This window comes from Dermacentor silvarum, chromosome 7 (assembly GCF_013339745.2).
Source record: "Dermacentor silvarum isolate Dsil-2018 chromosome 7, BIME_Dsil_1.4, whole genome shotgun sequence".
In the NCBI taxonomy this organism is placed as follows: domain Eukaryota; kingdom Metazoa; phylum Arthropoda; class Arachnida; order Ixodida; family Ixodidae; genus Dermacentor; species Dermacentor silvarum.
Window position 1 is genome coordinate 122829095 of NC_051160.1, and position 15695 is coordinate 122844789.

Below are 15695 nucleotides of genomic sequence, written 5' to 3' on the forward strand. Positions count from 1 at the left end.
CGTCGTTCAGTCGTCGGATAAGTATGTTTGGGCCAAAATGTCGCCTTAGTAGTTTTTCAGGAAGTCCCCTACGCCGAATGGGTATCCAAACTCACACTCTCTCGCCGGGTGTGTAGGCGACAAATTTGTGCTGACGATTGTACCGCATTGCGTCCTGGTCTTGCTGGTGGTGGATGCGTACACGTGCAAGCTGTCTGGCTTCTTCGGCACGTTGACGAAATTCTTCAGCATCTGCACGGATATCGTCGCACTCATGGGGCAGCATTGCATCCAAAGTTGTCGTGGCTTCGCGACCGTGTACCAAGCTGAATGGTGTCATGCGAGTCGTTTCCTGTTGAGCGGTGTTATATGCGAAGGTTACATAAGGCAAAATCTCGTTCCAGTTCTTATGGTCCACGTCGACATACATGCAAACCATGTCTGCGAGTGTCTTGTTCAAACGCTCCGTTAGTCCATTCGTCTGGGGATGATAGGCTGCCGTTTTCCGGTGGGCTGTGCCGCTGAGTTTGAGAACTGCTTCTAAAAGTTTGGCCGTGAACGCGGGGCCTCTGTCAGTAATTACAACCGCTTGGGCACCCTGCCTAAAAACGACGTTTTCGACGAAAAATCGAGCTGCTTCAGCTGCTGTTCCGCGCTGGGTAGCTTTTGTCTCCGCATAACGAGTGAGGTAGTCAGTGGCGACAATAATCCACCTGTTCCCTGTAGTTGAAGTTGGGAATAGTCCTAGAAAATCCATGCCAATTTTGGCAAAGGGTGTTCCCGGTACCTCTACAGGATGTAGGAGACCAGCTGGCTTGTCGGATGGTGCTTTGCGTCTTTGGCAGTCAGGACAAGTGCGCACATGATGTTTAACATCGGCTGGAAGCTTCGGCCAATAATACTTCCGCCGCAGTCGGGACAATCTTCGTGTGGAGCCCAGATGACCTGAGGTGGCCTCATCACGACACGCTGTGAGAACTTCATTGCGAAGCGAAGCAGGCATGACCAGTAAGTAGGTGCTGCCCGTCGGAGAGAAGTTCTTCTTATAGAGAACATTGTCCATCAAACAAAATGACGCCAGACTGCGTCCAAACAGGCGAGGCACGTCTTTGCCCCGGCCTTCCAAGAAATCAATAAGCGGAAGCAGTTCTGGGTCGTCGCGCTGCTGCAGGGAAATGGTAAATGTATCGACGACTCCCAAGATGCACCGTCTGTGTCCGGATCCTCGGTGACAGAAGGCTTTATAGGTGACCGAACGAGGCAGTCGGCGTCGGTATGCTTTTTCCCTGACCTGTATACGACGGACATGTTGAACTCCTGAAGCCTGAAGCTCCAGTGCGCCAATCGACCGCAGGGGTCTTTTAAATTAGTCAGCCAACACAGAGAATGGTGGTCACTGAAAACAGTGAATGAGCGTCCGTATAAATAAGGTCGAAATCTTATAACCGCGCACACAACGGCGAGGCATTCTTTCTCCGTAGTTGAATAGTTTTCTTCTGAGCGCGAAAACGTTCTGCTGGCGTAGGCTATCGCTTTCTCGGAGCCGTCTTGCCATTGCACCAGCACGGCACCCAGACCTACATTTCTCGCGTCAGTATGAAGTGTGCCAGAAAGTGTGCCAGAACTGGGGGCATTTGAGACACTGACGTAATTCGTTAAATGCCATTTGCTCGCGTTCGCCCCAAACAAAGGGAACATCTTCTCGTGTTAGTCGCGTCAACGGTGAGGCAATACGTGAAAAGTGAGGCCTGTTGAGGCCTTTAACGTGAGGCCTGCAGAGCGTACGGCTTGTAGAACAGCCTGTAGCCAGGTTAGATGCTTTTTTAATGTAGCCGAAAAAACGATCACATCATCGAGGTATACCAAGCACGTTTGCCACTTTAGACCTGAAAGTACGGTGTCCATTAGGCGCTGAAAAGTGGCTGGCGCTGTACACAAACCGAAAGGTAGCACCTTAAATTCGTAGAGACCGTCGCGCATCACGAAGGCAGTTTTCTCCCGATCTCGCTCATCGACTTCTATTTGCCAATATCCGCTGCGTAGGTCCATGAAGGAAAAATAGCGTGCGTGGCGCAACCTGTCGAGTGAATCGTCGATGCGTGGAAACGGATAGACGTGTTTCTTTGTTACCTGATTTAACTTGCGGTAGTCAATAGAGAAACGTAAGCTGCCGTCTTTTTTCTTGACCAACACCACAGGGGACGCCCACGGACTCTTGGAAGGCTGTATCACATCATCCTCGAGCATTTTCTTCACGTGCTTTTGTATTTCTTCGCGTTACTTCGGGGCCACACGGTAGGGCTTCTGTCGAATCGGTCTAGTGGCATCGTCCGTAATCATCCGATGTTTGGTGAGTGGTGTTTGCTTGACCTTGGTCGTACACGAAAAGCAATCCTCAAACTGCTGTATTAGTTCTAGTAGGCGCTGCCTCTTAGCGGGCAACAGGGCCGAGCAAACGTCGACGGACAATGTTGTCGGGGCCGGAATGGTCTTATCACTCGTTCCTTGGTTGGTCGTGCGCAGCGAAGCAGTCCTTTACTTGTACTATGTCATCACAGAACGCAACTGCAGTGGCTTTCTGGACGTGGCGGCGTTCGTTGCTAAAGTTCGTAAGTAGCACTGCTGCATGCCCACAATGTAAAGCCTGAATGCCCCGTGCAATCGAAACGCCTTGTGTGAGCAATAATACGTTGATTTGTTCCGCTATCACATCACCGTGGTAAGGCCTCTCGGTAGAAACAGAGACAAGCCAGCAGGTTCGCGGCGGCATCGTCACGTCCTCGGCTAGTCGCAAACGCCCGTGCTGTCTATCACAGTGGCAGTCTACATCTGGGTTAATTGAAAATGTGACCAAACGCTCCGGGATGTTTATAATAGCTCCATAAATCCCGCAGAAAATCCATCCCCAAGATGAGTTCTTTGCAGCACTCGGGGAGAATAACGAACGTGGCAACAGAGCTGGAATCACCGATGCGGTGTCTGGCGGTATATTTACCCGTTTGCGTCATACCGCGCGCTAGTCACTGCTTTTTCTTCTTCTTGCTATGTTTTTCATAAGTGCCGATGTGTCTTATGTCGTCGTCATCGCCGTGCTAGACACGTGGCAATAGTGTATCGTGTCGCGTAGCCCGTAGCTACGGCAATCCACTTGTTCTCAGTCAGAGATGTTGGGAAAGGCTTGATGGGATCAAGGCCGACAAGGTCGAACGGGACACCGGGAATGTCGATGGGCTGAAGAGGACCGGCTGGCGACAAGGATGGATGCTTGTGGCGCTGGCAAGGCCCGCAAGAAGCCATGTATCGGCGCACAGAGTGGTGGAGGCCTGGCCAGAAGAACCGACGCCGAACGCGATCGTAGGTGCGAGTTGCTCCGAGATGTCCAGCGGTTGGGGCATGATGAAGCTGTTCGAGGACAGGGGAACACAGTGATTCGGGAACAACCAGTAGAAGCTCTGGGCCATCGGAGGTGGTGTTGCGTCTGTATAAGATGCCGTCACGAAACACGAATAATTGTAGGGACGGGGCACAGTGATGAGAGCGTAGACAGTGGATAATTGACCGCAAATTGGCATCACTGAGCTGTTCCCTGCGTATGTCGGATAAATCGGATATCGCGAAGACACAGGCGTCCGAATCGTGCGCTGACAAAAGTCGGGAGGATCCATTGGATGACGGGATGGGCAGCCCGCATCCTGGTGCAGTCTGCCAGAATTCTAAGTGACGTCAAAGCTGTATTCTTTCAGTTTCAGTGCCCAGCGCGACCAAGTCGTCCAGTCTGATCCTTGAGGAAAGAAAACCAGCAAAGCGCATGGTGGTCTGTGATGACCGAAAAGGTGCTGGCCGAACAAGTATGGTCGAAACTTTCCGACGACCCAATTAGCGCGAAGCACTCACGCTCAGTGATCAAAAATTTGCATCCTGAAGAGGAAAGAAGGCGACTGGCATAGGCGATGACGCGATCGCGTCCTTGTTGCTGCTGGGCAAGAACAGCGCCGATGCCATGTCCACTGGCGTCGGTGCGAAGTTCAGTAGGGGCTGACGGGTCAAAATGGGCCAAGATGGGTAGTGACGTACGTAAAGTCGTGAGTGTGTGAAACGCAGTGGCCTGTTCAGGACCCCAAGAAAATTACGTTTCCTTCTTCAAGAGTTGCATGAGTGGATGGGCAACGTCGGCGAAGTTCGTGACAAAACGTCGAAAATAGGAGCACAAGCAGCCAAAGCGCCGTACGTCTTTAGTAGAACGTGGCATAGGAAAGACTTCGACCACGCAAATTATTTCTGCGGCAGGTTGCACGCCTTCAGCACTCACAAGGTGGCCAAGCACAGTGATTTCGCGGCGGCCAAAACGGCATTAGGCAGAGTTGAGCTGAAGGCTTGCTCGGCTAAAAGTTCAAGAAGTGCCGACAAGCGGCTAAGGTGGCTTTCAAATGTCGGTGAGAACACGATGACATCGTCAAGTTAATAGAGGCATGTTGACCATTTGTATCTGCGGAGGAGGGAGTCCATCATCCCTTCAAATGTGGCGGGGGCATTACATTCCCAAGGGCATTACCCTGAACTGTTAAGAACCATCGGGCGTAACAAATGCGGTCTTTTCACGGTCATGATCATCGACGGATCTCTGCCAGTATCATTGACCTCAGGTCGATAGAAGAGAAGTAGGCAGAGCCGTTTAGACAGTCGAGAGCGTCATCGATCCGCGGCAGAGGGTAGACGTCCTTGCGCGTTAGTTTGTTTAGGTGGCGGTAGTCTACCCAGAAGCGCCAGCTGCAATCTTTCTTCTTGACTAGCACAACGATGGACTGCATGATGGTTCAATGCGTTCCTTGGTGAGCATCTTGTCGATTTCACGCTGTATCACTTCTCGCTCGGCGTAGGACACGCGATAAGGACGTCGTCTGATTAGGCTGGCGTCCACAGTATTGATCTTATCAGTGACCACAGATGTCTATCCGAAAGGACTGTGCTTAAAGTCAAATATGTCGTGGTAGGAGTTCTATATGTGCCGAATATCGGCTGTCTGTGCAGGAAGGAGGTCAGACGGCAACGTCTGACCATAATATCACCGTCAACGAGATTGTGCGAGGAAGAGGAAAGGGCGGAGGCCAAAGAAGCGTCGATGACGAATGCATAAACGGCACACTCATCCATAGAAGAGATGTGGGCTAGAGTCATGCCGCCTGGCATAAGTTGCGCGCACCAGTTAAAGTTCAATATGGGTAGAGATGTTCGACTATCCGTAACTCTAAGAAGGGTGTGAAGAAGAGCGAAGTTTTTGGCGAATAAGAGGGCAGCGATTGGGGTCAAGATGTAAACGCCATCGGGAATGGGAGAAAAAAAAATGTCGTTGATCCCTCTTATATAGGAATCGGTATAGAACACGAAAGTGAAACGTGTCTTCACAGAAGTAGTGTAATGTTTATTGCACATTGATATATAATGTCTATTGGTGTTTTGTGGCTAAAGCGCCCTTAGGCGTTGATGCACCCACGCTGACGCCTGGTGGCACGTCTCCTCCATCACGACTACCAACGTCGATGACCATGAGCAACCGTCGTGCATATGGAAGCTGCACTACGCTGCACACGCTAGCACAACGCGAAAGACGAAGCACGTAACTGACACACTAATACAACGCGCAAGACAAAGCACGTAACTGAATCGTCACCGAGTCAAATCAGCGCGTACAGCGCGTCGTAATTGCAGCCTCCGCGATCAACTTCAGAAACATTTTCAGAGCTAATTGCGGAGGCCACGCTCCGCTGTGCTGAGTACGGTGAACGCCACCTAGGTGGCGTTGGTAGTGCTTCTTGATGCCAGCGTCCCTTCGAATGCTGGCATCGAGGCGTCGTAGTGCTGAGACCACCGAAGCGTTCACTGTCGGTGCGCGTTAGTGTCATAATGCAGTACTTCTCTTTTATGCTCGTAGGCGGCGGCACCGCCCCGAGCAAGAGCGCGGGTACACGGAGGAGTGTTAGATATATAAGGCGCGTCTGTGTAGCTCTCTGCAAATGCGTTTGTGGCGCAATGGGTTAAACGCTCGGCGATCTATCGTCGCGGACCGAGAGGTCGTGGGTTCGATTTCCAAATTTTGCATGTTGGTGGAACTTTTTCTTCTGGTTTCTTTCTTTGTATTATGTTCGTGTACATTGTAAGAACGTCATATCCGTGACGGAAATACGTCAGTGAAGTCTTGGTGGACCCCGGCATAAAACACTTTCGTGTTAAAAAACCGCAAGTTCGGATATACAGGGTGTCTCAGCTATCATGCAGCACGACTTAAAAAAAGAGGGACGTTGTTACGCGAAGCAAACCTAGTGCGTATTGTTTCCAGTGCAGTGGAGTAGCCACCAGTATTTTTTTCGTTACTGAGACTTAATTAGCTTATTGCAAATAATTATCTAACTCGAGAAGTAGTGTCCTAATTGTCAAGTAGTCAATGAGAAAATTGTACACCAACATGAAAACCCCCCGATATAGCTTTCTGTTGCTCAATACGTGCTACATAAACATGTTTTTCCGAGTGCGAACTGATCCCGCGAATACACGCAGAATTGCCGCGCGACAGGTCCCTCGAGGCACTTTGCGTGTATTAGCGGGCTTCTTTCTCGCTAGAAAAAACACTTTTATGCAGCACGTACTGAGCAACAGAAAGCTGTATCGGGAGTTTTTCATGTTGCTCCACAATTTTCTCATTGACACTTTGACAATTAAGACAGTACTTCTCGAGTTAGATAATTAATTGCAATAAGCTAATTAAATCTCAGTAACGAAAGAAATATTGGCGGCTACTACACTGTACAGAAAAAAATACGCCCTAGGTTTGCTTCGCTTAACGCCATTCCTCTTTTTAAAATCATGCTGCGTGATAGCTGGGACACCCTGTATAACGATTTGAGGAGGTAGACGAACGTAATCCACTGAGCACGAGCGCGGCTGGCATGTAGTAGGAGCGCCATGGTAGCACGGTAGGTCTAGCTGAAGCAAGCCGTTCCCACAGTCAATAAGGGCAGAATGGGCAGACAGAAAATTCATACCGTGTATGGGTTCATGGGAGCATTTCTCGAGCACGGCATGTAGTACGCTTGTGAATCGGTCAGCAACACTTATTCGAGCGGAGCACACCCATAGCACGGGAAACGTTCCGTCATCGGCGACACGAAGGAGTGATACTTTGGGTGGTGTGTACACACTGTGTACACAAGACGCTGTGTACACAATTACGTACGCAAAGAAAGTGCGTCAACTGCAATATCATTGATGTAAGTAATGGTACCTAAAATATTTCGCATACATCTTCAAACTGTTCTGATTGAAATCGTGTTGCGAGTTTGAATAACGGGTGCACAATTTTTTAGTGAAACGAGTGGGAACGTAGACGGCTGTGCGTACTTGTTCGGTGCGATCATGTCGTTATGTGTAGTAGGTGTACCACTTTCATTGTTTTTGGAGTGTGTTGCATCAGGCATAATTTCAAAGTGCTTAGATGGGTGCTTTTCAAGTCTGCTAGACATGAAATAGTTGATGTTCTCAAATGTAATGTTCCCGTAGTGAGTTTTCGCATGGAGTCCACGTTCTGTAAACTCGACAAAGCTCCCTAAAGAATTCAAAAATCTTAATCTAATCTGCAGCTTTGTGCTTTTTATGGTCCTGAATATGCAAGAATTGCGGTGAAAGTAAGTTTTCAGTAAACAGAATTTATTGGCGTCTGAAAGCGTTAAGTCGGCGACGAATCTCCGAATTCATCACTTATATCTGAGCCCCAGAATCCACTAGAGCAACATGTGCATCATTCAGTTCAACGTCTATCAGGTTCCGTCTGGCCTGCAGTGCGATCAGAGGATTTGGCAGGCGAGTCGTCGATGAAGCAACACTTCTGGGAGCTATATCATTCAGTTTTACTGAGGGAGTCGTTCAATCGGCAACGTAGGGCGGCGGAATTGGGAGAGCGACATTATGTCTGCCCTACCTTAATTCTTTTTTTTATCCTGCCCATTCTTTCTCTATGGGGTTTTCCTGATCGCAAATGGTTTCCGTGCGCTGAGTATATAGCACAAATAGGTTACATACACAACAAGATTCTAGATTTTTTAATAAAAATTTTCGGTTTCTTTAGTGCACGTTAAGTAATCCCAGGTGGTCAAAATTAATACGGAGCCCTCCGCTACGGCGTGCCGCATATTCAGTACTGGTTTTGGCACGGAAAACCCCAGAAAGAAGAAAGTTGACAATTACATAAAAGGTCCCTAAAACAACCCTTTTATGGACCTAAAAGGTCCATAAAAGGTTCAAAATTTCTTGCCATTTCTTCTTTGCCCTAAATTCATTCACTTGTTCTGTATTGACCCTTTTCGCGGCGATCCCGTGGGCGCTGCCATGTTTGATCACATGGTGACGCGTCCATTGCTTGCCTCAACTGCCTCCGTTGCCTCCTTGTTTACAATGGAAGTGTATGACGCCGGCGCGGCTTAGAAAACCTCTGTTTTCGGAGATATCGTAGTCTGTGACTAGGTGGACGACACGAAGCTTTGATCACAGCTTCAGAGAACATGCAAAAGCGCTTTCGGAGCTGATTAAGCTATGCCCAAACGGCGCAAGCAGCGTATATGGTGCTTGTTCTAAAAGCGGGGCTAAATATGTATTCCAAGCTATCCAAGCTTTCCGATTATGAATTCAGTCAGGATTAGTGTGCTTTGCTCTTTGTTCTTTATTCGGCAAATATTTTGAAGCAGTGGCTTGCCAATTTCTCTCTCAGTAGAGTTCCTCGGTGCGGCCACTATCTGATCATTTTCTGCCTAATCGATCGCGGGTGTGCTCAGTTCCGATAGATTTGTTCTTTCTGCGCACAAGGCTTGAAACGTAGCTGTTTTGTACATTGTAATATCTTGTAGCAAATATATATTACAGCTAGTAACTCGCTTACTCTTGTGTACCGTCACGAAACATTCAGCTTCGACCATTCGTGCGCCATAGGTGTAGTCCGTCATTTATTGTGCGTATACAGTGCGCATATATTCAAGTGTGCGGTGCGGCCATTCTCTTATTCTTGATACGTCGGCGATAGAGTCGGAGTAAGTTTCCCTGGCATTTGGGACAGATGTGCATAGATAACGTGCGCGAAACTTACTATGACAGGAGGCGGCGCTACTCCCTTTGTCATTGTTTAACGAGTGGTACTCACTCTTGCCGACGTTCTGGGGATGAAGCCCTTTCTTTGAAGGTTAGGGATACAAGGCTGGCGGATGAGCAAATTTCTGTATCCTTGAGGAAAGCCGTACATCACGAAGCGCCGGTGACACGTTCAGACAGTTGCAGCAGCGGTCCGCGAACTTGGCCACAAAGATTAATTCTATTCGTTAACATGCCAGTCACTATTATTGCAGCCAACTACTGTACACGTCTTCAATCCACATGATTCAATCTAGCATGATTGGAGCACAGTGTGTTAGGGAAAACTCAGTTGCATTTCCGACAGCTGATCGCACAGAAGCAAGGTAGAAGCGCTAATGGTTTCGTATTCGTGCGCGGTCGCTGAGGAGAGGTATGGCGCGCCGCCGTGAGCGCCATCTCGTTTCTCTAAAACAAACTGCTCCGCGAAAAGGGTCAATACTTCTTTTTTTAACATAATGCCGCTTGCATGCATGGCCGAAAATTGCAGTGACCTGCACTTCATTAGCAAGCCCTCTGGCCCTAAACTTACCATGTGTGAAAGAGCCTGACTGGTTGCCATGCTCGTAGTAAAATCTGTCGCCGTACTTCAGCGCTTGAAAAACACTAGCGATGATGCAGGCGAATGTTTCGCCAACCTGTGCTCCTTCAATTGGCTTTTCAGAAAGGCCACCAGAAAATAAGTCAACGTCAGTCACGTTTCTGCAATAGAAGTGAAAAAAGGAAAACGCCATAAGGGGGGATGTCAGAGATAATTCTTTTGAGTTGGCCAGCAAGATATTATTCGGCTCCTTGTTTTCCCGTCATCGTTCACTGTGTGCACTAAAGAATATTGTGCGGCTTTTTCCACAATTTCGTGATTTGTTTCTGATGCACTTGCAAGCATTTATTTGAAATTTGGACGTTTTGTGTTTGGCAGCAGATTTTTATTTCCGATATTTTTTCCCGTAAAATTTGACACATTGCTATACTGTTGTGTGCTTTTTTGAAGAGATCCAGTTCACTCTTACGTAGTGTTTCAATTTTTATGCTGCACACAATAGAAAAAACAAGTGCTTCTTGCGAGCACATCTTACATGCTAATACTTTGTAATTACAAAACTGGTCCTGGGGGGTGTATTGCTGTATCAAGTATGTAGCGTAAAGCAGAACAGATTAGACACACCGTTAACGTAACACGTTTTGCTCACATTTACTCACTGACGCAGAGCCGGCCGCACAACAACCCAAGGAAGCGTGCAGGCCTCGTAATTATATGCTCTCACACCGAGTGCACCATGCATCAACGAGGCCGGTGCCATAAAGAAACACAGAACTAATGAAAATACACCCAGGATAGACGTAAGGATTCCCTCTGTCTCCATTGTAGTCCACGCTTTAGTTACGGGCATAGGAAAAGGACTGGAAACAGCGAACTAGTTTTTGCTTTATCATACATCCGTAATTAGAAAAACGTGCGACAGAAGGCCCTAGGGCTGATTTATGTGGGCTACATAGTGATACAATCACACAATGTAGAGGATTTAGAGAAATTTGCGAATACGTGTGGCCATTAGGAGACATATCTATAGGCCCTATTTCAGCGGGAAAATAAATATCTTGGTGTATACATAAACAAATAAAAGACCTACTCAGGCATCCAATCAAATAATGTGATAATGAAGGTGAAGCGGAGTGCAGATATTATAAATGATAGCGCAATTTGGAGCTGAAATAAATGTGAGGTGGTGCTACGAAATTGGAATGGAGTGTTGGTGCCAGCGTGAACATTTGCAAATGTCACTCTGTGTTTCAAGTTAAAGATCTTCTCGGGGTTGGAAGTTAATCAAAGGCGGTGGGCCGGTTGGCTTTGGGGTTGAGGAAGACATGGGTTGGGCTTCTTTTCACGTCAGAGAGGGCCATAGCAATATTAGTTTTAAAGAAAGACACCTGAAAATTTATCACAAGAAGTGGCCGACCAAAGTACACATATTTATGTACCTGAAAAGGGGGAAAGAATGGAGTAATAAGTTGTGAAAGTTGACAACCAAGTGAAAGAAACAGAGAGGGTTAATTGGATGCCAAGGATGGAAAGAAAATAGTTCATGGATATTTCCGGATACGGCAAGAACAAAATCAGTATACAAAATTTGTACTCTAAATTTAAACACAGTGCATTGTTATTTGAGGCTCGATCTCGTTGGCTCAGAACAAAAAAATCCTGCGCTGGTGTAGATCAAATCCAGCGCTAATGCAGCTCCGATAACGTGAAACGTGGGAAATTTTGGAGGAGTGATGCGCCGGTGCTGGAGTAGCAGTGGAGGCACGAGGAATCGAGCGCTTATGCTGTTGTGGCGCCCTCTCTTGAGCTGCGCTGGTACCAGTCTGGCGTTTCGGAACCAACTTTAACGAGTTTCTCCTAGTCAATGCGGTTAACGCTTGATTATAAGTCTGTTTTAGATATTTCTGAATCACGTTAGTTCATTTTGAACTGGTTTCGATCAATTCTGCACACGTTTTGAGCACTCGTTTTTGAGCGTCATCACGACAGATCACACGCGATGGACGCCGACAGCCCGGACCCCTAAATTGCTTCGCACTTAGAAGTTACTGTGACATTTCACTCCGTGAAGGCGGGTGACGTGCAAGCGTATGGGTGCTATAGCGCCCACTAAGCTATCTTCTCTCGGTGCGTCCAGACGCCCAGACAGTCCACTTTCAAGGTAGGGCTTGCGCAGCCGCGCCAGCCAGAATATCGCGAAATTAAAGCACACATAAAGCTGCACTCAAATTTCGCATTAGGGAGTATCTTAATCAACGGTGAACTTTTTCTCCTTTCCCGCTTCGCTCAACGCCGCCTAGACATTTCTCTAGGTGCATGGCGGAGCTTTGCCGCGCTCTCAGCGCGCTTCTTCATACTTTCCCCGGCGCGCGATTCTGTTATTCACCTCCAGGCGCCTTCCTCCTCCAGCGCTTGCTTCCTTCACGGCTTCAAACTTCCCCTCGCCGACTGCACTGCCAAGCCACTTACGTTTGTGCGTAAAACAAGGCTGTGGCTAAACGTATGTCTGATCTTCACAGGTATCTTCACAGGTACTGTCACGCTGATCTGGCAGTGCTTTACACCGGGCCATAAATTTTTTCAACATCCGTGCCTCAAAACTCCCGCGCCCTCTATGAGGAGGCAAAACAAACCAGTAAGGCATGTACTGACACATGGCGAAGCAAGAGGAAAGCTAGAAAACGGCCAGCGAGTACCAGCGAAGATCGTGCCCGAGACGCTGCCCGTAAGCGGCGGGCTCGACATAAAGCCGGGTGCGGTGAAGCGTAGAATGCGGCTTAGCGACGCAGGTGCCACGCCACTAAATTGGACGAGCACAAGGGTGCGTATGAGAAATTTCACAGGTACTCTCTGGACATACATTTCGGATTCAGTTGTGCGTTGTGCAACAGACTGTGGTTCAAGAATGATTTGATGGCGATTGGTAACGATCGAGATGTCACGAAGCGTGAACGCGATGCGCCTTTGACAGCTACCCCTGCTCCTTACTTAGCCGGCTGCTGGGTTTGACTGCGCCGAGGGAGCGCTAATGGTCGTAGCACGCATCGATCATTTGGATGACAGTTGGTTGCTAACAAGCTACCTGTTGCATTTTCGCGAATGCGCACAGAACCGAATAGGCAGTTAGTATGTTGCATGCGCTGGTATGGGGACGCCAAGTGTAGTGCGTACTGCCGAAGAACAGCTCAATTGGTGGCCCACATTCACAGACTCAATGGCGGCGATATTGTTTATAGAAGTACATGCGACGTTTCTAATTGATTATGCCGTGTTTGGCGTTAGGATACGTCAGGCATAAGCACGCTGAACAGCTAAATAAAGTTTTCCGTCGCGTCAGGGCCTATTTTGTTCGTGCTGTGGTGCAGGGTGACTGTTTCAGCGCCTCCAGTGAAAATTGGCGTGGTCATCATTGCTGTAACAACTGCTGCATTTGCTCCTATAGCGTTCATTTATTCCATTCGGTGCCCCTGCACGCGATACTATGACAACGTGTGCAAAAGAACAATGCTGCAATTACGCTTCGCTACTTATCCACTCTGTGATTGATTGAAATCCCGTCGAGTTGCAGTATTTGAGAATTACGAAGACATTGAAGTCCAAACTGCAATCCAAAAATTACGCGATGGTTAACTATCGACGATGACAAGCTCAACTCTTCTGCGTAAAGATAGCTTCACTGACCACTCTTGAAGTCGCCCTCAGTTTTCGTTCGCTAAGAGGCGCGAGTGAGCCTTGTACTGTTTGGCACTCAAAGCAGTTCTTTGTTGACGCTTTTTCTGGAGACTGCTTCAATCCACCCCTAGGCAAACAAGCAATAACAAAATCAGAGGCCTTCCAATGTCGAGGAAAGGGGGATAAGCGAAGCCTGTCGCAAGACGACACTGTTGCAAGCGTCCCGCTTCGTTTGCCCTAAACTCAGGGTAGATGGCTCTTCGCTGACTCGGGGTTTCGCCTGAGCTCCGGAAGCTCTCACGCTAGAATCGGTACGTCGACGGCGAGCCCTTTCCCGAGTGAGTTCGCGGCGCCGTTGCTGAAACGCAGCCTGCTCCTCGGCGGAACGCATCAAGCGAGGCCTTCCCATCCGGGCGCCGAAACTGATATAAGGCGAGGGAAGCCCAGCAAAGCGAGCTCCAACCCCCTTTCCTTCCGTTTTCCTCCCTGCGACACACCAAACCACCTGATTGGTCGCGCGCGTCACGTGATCCGGTGCAGCGTTCCCCGCCCTGCTCATTTCTTCTTTCTTTCTTCCTTTCTTTTTTCTTTCTTTCCTTCCTTCTGTCTTTCTTTCTTCATTTCTTGTCCCTGGATCATACCGGCATATCTCTGGCTCATGCCCGCATTTCCAATGCGGCTATGAGCCATAGTAGCTTTAGCATTACATCGTCGGCACAGGCTAGCGTATACAACCTTCGCTTGAAACATTCACCGACGCTTACGATACTCCGTAACGTGAAATTTGAGCGAAGCTGTATACGTGCTTTTATTTGGGCGCGGATAATCTGTCTCGCGCGGCACGCTCTAAACGGAGCGAAATCTGGTGCCACTGCCTCGCTAGTCGGGACATCGCGAGAGGAAGCGCAGGGGTGACGCGTGGGCGCGATTCACAGCAGCCGCCGCAAACAGACCTCCACTCATGCAGCGCGTTGTTTCCATATATGGTATCGGTGGACGCGCTTGCCGCATGCCTTATCGTTGGTGTCATAGGTGAACAGACGACGCACGCTACTCTGCGCACCATCTCGTAGCCATCGTAACCGCAGAGCCCGTCTCGCGCGGCACTACGCTTTTCTTCTCACGATTTTAGTCATACCCTCCTCCTCCACTTTCCTCCTCGCGTTCTCTTCGCTATCGCCGTCTTTCATCCCCTGCTGCACTCCGCGTTCGCTCTTTCATGCTTCGCTGTGCTCGGTCGCTCGGTTACGCGGGACGCCGACGCTCACCGCAGGAACGGGTACCTTATAACTTCGCGCTAAAATGTTAGGCGTAACGTTAAGATACAGTAAGAGAGCGGTCTGGATCAGAGAACAAACGGGGGATAGCCGATATTCAATTTGACATTAAGAGAAAGAATATGTATCTGGGCAGGCCATGTAATTCGTAGGGTAGATAACCGGAGGACCATTAGAGTTGCAGAATAGATACCAAGAGAAGGGAAGCGCAGTCGAGGACGGCAGAAAATTAGGTGGAGTGATGAAATTAGGAAATTTGCAGGCGCAAGTTGGAATCAGCTAGCGCAAGACTAGGGTAAATGGAGATCGCTAGGAGGGGCCTCGCCCCTCCTCGAGTGAACGTAAAAATTGCTGCTAATGATGATCGTGACAATGATGATGATGATTACTCTGAAGGTTGTGCAAAGCTTCGCGGAATGTGCTTCCAAAAGAGGGTTCTTCTTATGGATCCGCCATTCCGCCGAATATTTTACGGGACAAGCCCGATTGTTTGCGCACACGTCTGACGTAGCTTTCGACACTTGTCAAAAACATACCGGAGCAAATATTCGCAAAAAATTGAGGCATGTATGTGCTGCAGGAAATGCGCGAAGACGACTGAGAACATCGTAATGGAATTCGAAAGCATTAACCCAGCAAGACCCGTAGGAAACGTCCACCTTCTTCAGGAAACCCTGCTATTCGTAGCAAATGGAAAGCATTAACGGGACATCAGTCGAGAAAAGTAAGAGACGTTTAGAGTAGTGATAAAAAAAGGGGAAAAGACCTTGCTCAGCCGGGGTCGGTAAAGACATAGGTATCTGCACTATATAGCTGGAGATTGAGGTTTTAGTCATGAAGAAAAAGATCCAGGAGAGATAGTCAAAATGCTAAGACTGCAATAGATGTTGCGAAACCTGATTAGCTCTGTCGAGCTAGCTATTTGTTGCCGCCTCTTTCAGAAGAGAGTTCCAATAGACATAATTATCAGAGCGATAACAAAATTTGTTTATTATAAATGGCGTGCTCTGGAAACCCCCTCGGTGCGAATATTTTGTTTTCACGTTTAGCATATATTT

At 48.4% G+C, this 15695-nt stretch overlaps 1 protein-coding gene across 4 annotated transcripts in view; it reads right to left on the reverse strand.

Moving 5' to 3' along the window:
- Positions 1 to 15695, reverse strand: part of LOC119459139 (peroxidasin homolog) — a 132933-nt gene that overhangs the window by 12357 nt on the left and 104881 nt on the right. For all 4 annotated transcript variants that reach the window (XM_049671175.1, XM_049671174.1, XM_049671177.1 and 1 more), the window contains one exon: positions 9680 to 9849. The gene's annotated coding sequence lies outside the window, so the exon portion shown is untranslated. The remainder of the gene's footprint in view (positions 1 to 9679; positions 9850 to 15695) is intronic.